The sequence below is a fragment of the Orycteropus afer genome, unplaced genomic scaffold (genome assembly GCF_000298275.1).
Source record: "Orycteropus afer afer isolate SDZICR_OR568_19922 unplaced genomic scaffold, OryAfe1.0 scaffold00923, whole genome shotgun sequence".
Taxonomy (NCBI): Eukaryota; Metazoa; Chordata; class Mammalia; order Tubulidentata; family Orycteropodidae; genus Orycteropus; species Orycteropus afer.
Window position 1 is genome coordinate 434,442 of NW_006922510.1, and position 7,178 is coordinate 441,619.

At 34.7% G+C, this 7,178-nt stretch overlaps 1 pseudogene; it reads left to right on the forward strand.

The window, feature by feature from the left end:
* The first annotated feature begins 5,210 nt into the window (after nt 1-5,210).
* Nucleotides 5,211-6,168, forward strand: LOC103212335 (annotated as a pseudogene).
* The last annotated feature ends 1,010 nt before the right edge of the window (nt 6,169-7,178 follow it).

Sequence of the window (7,178 nt, forward strand, 5' to 3'; positions counted from 1 at the left end):
CATGTGAGAGCTGGACAATGAATAAGGAAGATGGAAGAAGAGTTGATGCTTTTGAGTTGTGGTATTGGCGAAGAATGCTGAAAGTACCATGGACTGCTAAAAGAACTAACAGATCTGTCCTGGAGAAAGTGTACCCGATATGCTCCTTGGAAGCAAGAATGGCCAGACTTCGTCTCCCCTGTTTTGGTCATGTTGTCAGAAGGGACCATTCCCTGGAGAAGGATGTCATGCTTGGTAAGGTGGAGGGCCAACAGAGGGGGAGGCCTTCAACGAGATGGATTGACACAGTGGCTGTGACGATGGGCTCAAGTACAGCAGGGATCGATGGTGGAGCTGGCGCGGGATCGGGCAGTGTTTTGTTCTGCTGTGCATGTGGTCGCTGTGAGTCGGAAATGACTCAACAGCACCTAACAACAACAACAATTGTAAAATTATTATATAATACATGAAATGATATGATATGATTAAAAGTAGACTGTGATAAGTTAGGAATGAATGTTGGAAACTCTAGAGCAACCACACACAAAGGGGTATAATTACTGAAAAGTAACCGACATAAATGGTATTATAAAAATATTTAGTCCAATAGTAGGTAGGAAAATGACAGAAGGCAACAAGAACAGGTAGGATAAAAAACAAATTTCAAGATGATAATTTTAAAGCCAACTATAACCAAAGTTGCACCATATTTATTAAAAGGAAGAATTTGTCCATTAAGAAAAAAAGCAAACCATATAATATGTCATCTATGAAATAATACTTTGAATATAAATAAATATATATGGTAAAGAAAAGTATCTTTTTTAAGGCAATATACCAAGGAAACATTAAGCAAAAGAAAACTGGAGTGTCTATATTCGTATCAGACGATGTAGATTTCAGAAGATTTTTTCTTGGGATAAAGCGGGATATTGAGTATAAAAATAAATTATTGTATCAATAAAGAAGGCAGAGTATAAGCACTATGTCTATGTATGTATGTAGCTCATAAGAGAACTCATAAATACTTGAATCATCAACTGATAGAGCTGAAAGAAAAAATAGACAAATGAATAATTATAGATTCGAGATTTTATTACCCTTCTCAGTATTTGATAGAAAATCTAGCTAGAACATCTTCATAAAAGATTTGAAATAGACAATCAACCAACCTGGCCAAATTGGTATTTGTAAAACCCACAGTCAAAGAATAGCAGAATCTTTTCAAGGACCCACAGAACATTCACCATAATACACAATAAAACAAGTCTCATGATTTGACTGCTAACCAGAAGGCTGGCTCTTCAAACCCACCAGCCACTCCTCGGAAAGAAGATTGGAAACTAATATACCACCCATCTGTCAGTTTCTCATTCTGTGAGGGTTTGTAGGTTGCTATGCTGCTGGAAGCTATGTCACTGATTTTTAAATACCAGCTGAGTCACCATGGTGGATAGGTTTAAGTAGGAACTTCTGGACTAAGACAGATTAAAAAGAAGGCTTGGCAATCTATTTCCAAAAATTAGCCAATGAAAACATCATGGATCACAACAGAACACTATCCAACTCATTTGCTGGGAGGATCAATGGCTAAAGGAGAACATCATATTTGATGACGGGTATTCTCAGTGACTGAGACACTCAGGGAAGTGGTTTGGTGTAATAACTGCAACGAAACACTCAAGCATGCCCACAATAGTGAAAATGATTCAGACGGGCAACTTTTCTTTCTGTTGTACTTAAGATTGCCATGTGCTACAGTCCACTTGACAGCAGCTGTCTAGGTATCTATTCACAATATGAATAGGTTATTGTTCTAAACACATACATTAATTTTTTAAAGAAATTTCACTACTATCAATTATTCTGACAACATGCAAATAATGATTTCATAAGGATTCATCTTGTAGATTTTTCTATAGTTGTGAAAGATGGGAAATAAACTAAAACAATTTCAAGTAGTGACTGAAAAATTACTGACTATTCATAGAGTAATATTTTAAAATGGTGAAACATTGGGAACAGCATAAATTTACAACAATAAATTTTGTTTTAAAATTTGATGTTACATATGTACCGTGGACTGAAACTGAATGGAATTAAAATGGTGCATATTAATACATTTTAAGATACAGAGATGATATATGTCTAAGGTTACACTAGCTTTACATCTCAATATATAAGCTTTTTTTTTAAGTTCAATGTTTGCTCATTTGTAAATACTACATGTGACACATGTTGGTGTGATTGCGGGAAGAAAATTATGGAAGGATAGGCTCCAAAGCAGTAGATTTTGTTCCAGCTTCTAAAGCCATTCCCTTTGTTGTTTGTCCCTCCATTTTTCTGCTTTTACTTATCTAATAAAATTTTTTTTTATAACTTATTCATATTATGAAAAAGTGGAAAAGGAGAAAATAAAGATCTATAATCTATTATCTTACATTATAGAAATGAATTTTAAAATACAAATAAAACTGGATGAGGTTTTTTTAGTTTTTATTTTATTTTTTTTAATAATATTTCTGTTTCCCTACCAGTCTGTTTTAAATGCTTTTGATGCTGTCTCCTGCCTCTTAAGGTTATGCCCCCACTGTTACCATGTTAAATTTATTTCACCAAGTTCATTACACAGATGATTCATTACTGATTTTTGAACCAGGTCACTAAGGACTTTTGTTTACTAACTTTGGTGAAGAGCTGGCAAATAAAAAAAGTCAGGCTTGACATGGGAAAACCCTTCTCTGAACTAAGGTGGTACAGAACATCAAGTCTTCATAGCTAGTAGAAGTTCCTTTTAGCTAGCTTTTCTTTTCAGTGATGAGGAATAGAAGAAAACCTGTGATAGCACAACATCTATTGTAATGAATTTTACATTACATGTTGTTACTCACCCTCCACACACTGAGCTTTGCCATTGATAGAAAATGCAAGCAGATTATGCATTCCCAGGCTGTTGTGATGGTCACTGGGAAGTGAGCAGATTCAATGAATGGTGACCAGAAATCTTCAGGCTGGTTTTCAACATCACATTCATTTTAAAATTGTAGCTCTAAATACAGTTGCAATTGAACAACCCATAGAAGGAGGGCATGATTAACTGCCAGAAGGGTGAGTAGGAAAAATTCTTTCAGTGCAGTTACATTTTCCATTTTGAGACTAGGATTATATTTGCCTCTAATAAAGGAGTTTTTCCAACTGAATACAATTTTGAAATGTGACTTCTAGTATCAGTATTAATGGAATATCAGTTTTAGAGTGCTGTAAACCTGGTTAGTGTATAGTCATTGACAAGATTATTTTAAACAACAACGTGTAGGTGGTCATTCTGTAGTATAACTTAGCGATATGGAAAGTGTCTCCTACACACAGATTTCTAGAAACTTGGAGGAAAAAACAAAAAAATAAACCTCAATGGCTGAGTATGTGTATTCCACCTTGGAGCTAGGTACCAGATAAAGGGGTAGAGTGGGAAAACAGAAAGTTAGAGGGCAGATAGATAATTCATGTAAACTGTATATTTGACTATCTAGCATAATAACATTGATCCTGTATTGCAAAGTCTTAATAAATATATGACTTTTACTGTAAAGAGTCCAGAGAAGAAAGAGGATGGAAGTGTTGAAAATCAAGACTTCCATTTCAGAATGTGTATGTTTGGACTTTGTAGCATTTGGTGTATAACTGAGATTCTTAAAAGCAGTCATATTTTGGAGATTAGAAGATCAAGAAAATTCTTAGACAGTGAATATGTTAGGAGGTAAAGAAGTACTAAGAAAGAAAGCTGACAACTAGCAACTTAACTGAGCAAGAAAGAAAATAAATACCTAGAAGTTGTTGTTGATAGGTGTTATCAAGTCAATTCCTTCTCAAAGCAAATCTATGTACTGTTGTACGTGTACTGTTTGTTGTACATTGCCCAGTCCGGTGCCATTCACAATACTGTTATTATATTTGAGCCCATTGTTGTAGCCACTGTGTCAATCCATGTTATTGAGGGTCTTCTTCTTTATTTCTGCTGACCTTTGTACTTGACCGCATAATGTCTTTCTCCAAGGATTGGCATCTCCTGATAACATGTTCAAAAGAATTGATACTAGAAAGGTCACAGAAAACTGGTGTATGTTGTATTACAGTAAATCATGAAAGAATATAGTATGTGTACAATGTAAGAATAGTGTGTGATAAAAGTACACGTTCCACTTAGAAATCTCCTAAACTTTAATAGCAGAAAGGAAGACTTTGATAAATTTTGGTATAAACTGTTTTATTGTAATGTTGGGGATAAAAGCATGATTAAAATACATTGAAGAATGAATGCATGATGACCAAAAAATAAAAATCATTATCAGTCAGATACCTTTATAAATGCTTTATATACTAAACATGTAATTTTTCATATTTTATAGAGGATATAACTGAATCATAGAAAAGCAATCAGGAGTTGGAGAAACTCTTTAGTATTTTAAATCTGATAGATGTCAGATTTAGTGGTAAAAATAATAAGATGTTGAGGTGTTTTTCAATCTTAACTGAAAAGTTGTGATGATGTCTTGCATCTTCATGCATGTTGGACCCAGTATATCTTAACTTCTGCACAGTAAATTTCTTATAAAGTATCTTTATCTTCTACATCAGAGTGGGGGGAAATAAGCTTCAATTAAACTGAAAATCATGAGGGAGAGTCAAGGGAAGGTGTGAGTAAAGGGAGCTGCTTAAAGGAAACATTCTTTTTGAAATTGTGCTAATGCTAGATCTCAAAATCGTATGCAGTGGATTTGGAGCGCCTCTATAGTGAGCTTCTATGTGATATATTTCCACTTCACCCAGAATAAAACCTTAAGGAAGCACATGAAGATGATCAAGAAGCTTTGAGCTTCAGTTTTATAATTCAGCCTATGAGTAGGCTGTTGAGATTACAAAATATTACCATTAGTTCTAACTATATGAAATAATCAAACTCATGGTGTAGATAAAAATGAAACATAAATTGGAAAGAAAATGTGACAAGAAGGAAGCAAGAGTAATATAATGGAGTGTGGGATATATAAAGCTACTTGATTTTTTTAATTTCTCCTGAAATATTCAAATATAAACAATTGTGGAACATACACTACCAGTATATTGCTAATACATGTAATCAATTTTTAAATTACATAAAGTATCTTTCATTTTATTTTCCACCATTAATTACCACTCTCCTCATATCAAATATCTTTAATTTTAGATGCAGATTGGATAGAAGTCAGAAGTCAATGATGAGAAACAACACAATAACATTTATCCTGCTGGGACTGACTGATGACCCACAACTGAAGGTTGTGATTTTCATCTTTCTATTTATCACCTACATGCTGAGTGTAATTGGAAACCTGACAATCATCTTTCTCACCTTCATCAATTCTCATCTTAAAACTGCCATGTATTTTTTCCTAAAAGATTTCTCCTTCTTAGAAATCTCATTCACATCTGCTTGTATTCCCAGATACTTGTACAATATATCAACAGGTGATAAAAAAAATTACATATGACAATTGTGTCATTCAAATTTTTTTTACTGACCTCTTTGGTGTTACAGAATTTTTCCTCCTAGCCACCATGTCCTATGACCGATATGTAGCCATCTGCAAGCCCCTACATTACGCAACCATCATGAGCAGCAAGGTCTGTAGAAGACTCATCCTTTGTTGCTGGTTAGCTGCCTTGTTGATCATACTCCCACCACTGAGCCTGGGCCTAAATCTGGAATTCTGTGACTCTAAAGTCATTGACCATTTTGCCTGTGATGCATCACCTCTGCTAAAGATCTCGTGCTCAGAAACATGGCTCATAGAGCAGGTAGTCACAGTTTGTGCTGTGTTGACCTTTATCACAACTCTTATATGTGTTATTCTGTCCTATGCATACATCATCAGGACCATTCTACGCTTCCCTTCTGTCCAGCAAAGACAAAAAGCATTTTCTACCTGCTCTTCCCACATGATTGTGGTTTCCATCACTTATGGAAGCTGCATTTTCATGTATATCAAACCTTCAGCAAAGAATTCAGTGGCCATTAATAAGGGTATAGCAGTACTCACATCTTCCATCACCCCTATGCTGAACCCCTTCATTTACACCCTGAGGAACAAGCAAGTAAAACAAGCCTTCAATGACTCAGTCAAGAGAATTGCATTGTTCTTAAAGAAGTAAGATTTGCTAATGGAGAGTAATCAAATTTTTAATAAAAGGTCATCAGTTCCTTGTTTCTCTCTATACAAACACAATGCACTGCCATGGAGTCTGATCTGACTCATAGAGACCACTCCTTGGGTTTCCCAGGCGGTATCACTACAGAAATAGATTGTCCAACCTTCCTTCTGAGGAGTGGCTGATGGGTTTGAACCACTAGCATTCTGGTTAGCAGTCAAATGCCTTTAGCACTACATCACCAGAGTTCCTATATACACGTACATAAAATACATATACATTTAAGGTTTTCCTTCTTTCCTTTCCTAGAAGGAAAACTGTTTCAGGATAACATTTCTCAATAAGACAATAGAGTGCAATTTTAAGAAACAAAAGAATGGCTTCATTTTTTAAAAAGCTTGACAAAAATGCAAACAAAATGAACCAATATCCACAGAATTGAGTTTATCATAGTTTTGGGTACAGCCGTTGTGCTTGTTTCCTTTCTAATTCTGGATTCTGAGGATTTTTTTTTTTTTTCTTAATTCCAAACACCATTTCAGGCACTAAGATAAAAAATTCTTATCTTTTATGGCTTCTAGTCTAGAAAGATTAATGATCAACACATTAAATAAAATATCAACACTACAAACAACAAATAATAAGAGATATTTAAAAGTTAAAAAGGAATATAGTACGAATTATTATAACGTAGAAGCTGAATCATAAAATGTGAGAAATTATAATTCTGAATTCTCTAAAAATTAAAAGACTAACAGATTAATTTGTACAGGTAGTATGTGAAATAAAATGCTAAAATTTATTCTTAGCAGACAAGTAAGCTTGTAAGGAAAGGATGTTATAACCTTAGGTACAAGAATGGCAAGACTTTGTCTCATGTACTTTGAACATGTCATCAGGGGAGACCAGTCCCTGGAGAAAGACACCATGCTTGGTAAAGTAGAAGGTGGGTGAAAAAGGAACCCTCTATGAGAGGGATTGATGCAACAGATGCAACAGTGGACTAAAACATA